We start from the raw sequence: 1,008 nt of genomic DNA on the forward strand, positions 1-1,008 counted from the left end.
GCTATCTACGAATTCAATGCAATACTTAACAATATTCCAACCTCTATGAAATAGAAGAAACAAACCAAAAATTCATATGGAACAACAAAAGACTCCAAATAGCAAAAACAATCCTTAGCAGAAAGAACAGTGCTGGACGGATAGCAATACCAAACTTCAAACTCTACTACAAAGCCACAGTACACAAAGCAACTTGGTACTGGCACAAAAACAAACATGAGGACCAATGGAAAAGAACTGAAGATCCAGAAATGAACCCACAAACCTATAGCCACCTAATCTTCGATAAGGGAGCCCCTTCAGTAAATAATGCTGGGAAAATTGGTTAAACACCTAAGAAAACTAAAGCCAGATCCATTTATATCACCCTGTACCAGAATCAACTCCAAATGGATCAAAGACCTCGAAATCAAAGCAGACACCCTTAAAACCTTACAGGAAGGAATAGGAGAAATTCTAGGGCTCTTTAGCACAGACTGAAATTTTCTGAAGAAAGACCCAGAAACACAATAAATCAAAGAAAGGTTGTACAAATGGGATTGCATAAAACTGCAGGGTTCCTGCATAGTAAAAGACAGCTAGCAAGATCAATAAAAAGCCCTCGGATTGGGAGAACATCTTCACTAGCTATATAAAACGGACAAGGGTCTTATATCCAAAATATACTTAGAACTCAAAAAATTAAATCCTCCAACAACAAATCCTCAAAGAAACAGCCACTCCATTAGTGGGCTAAAGACTTAAAGAGAAACCTGTCTGAAGAGGAAATGAGAATGGCTAATAGACACATGAAGAAATGCTCAGCTTCTCTAGCCATAAAAGAAATGCAAATCAAAACAATATTGAGATTCTACCTCACCCCAGTTAAAATGGCTATAATCAAGAACTCTAATAACAACAGATGCTGGAGGTGATGTGTCCAAAAGGGAACCCTACTGCATTGTTGGTGGGAGTGTAAACTTGTTCAAACACTTTGGAAAGCAGTATGGAGGTTCCTCAAAAGACTCC

Source organism: Dipodomys ordii, unplaced genomic scaffold (assembly GCF_000151885.1).
Source record: "Dipodomys ordii isolate 6190 unplaced genomic scaffold, Dord_2.0 Scaffold187, whole genome shotgun sequence".
NCBI lineage: Eukaryota > Metazoa > Chordata > Mammalia > Rodentia > Heteromyidae > Dipodomys > Dipodomys ordii.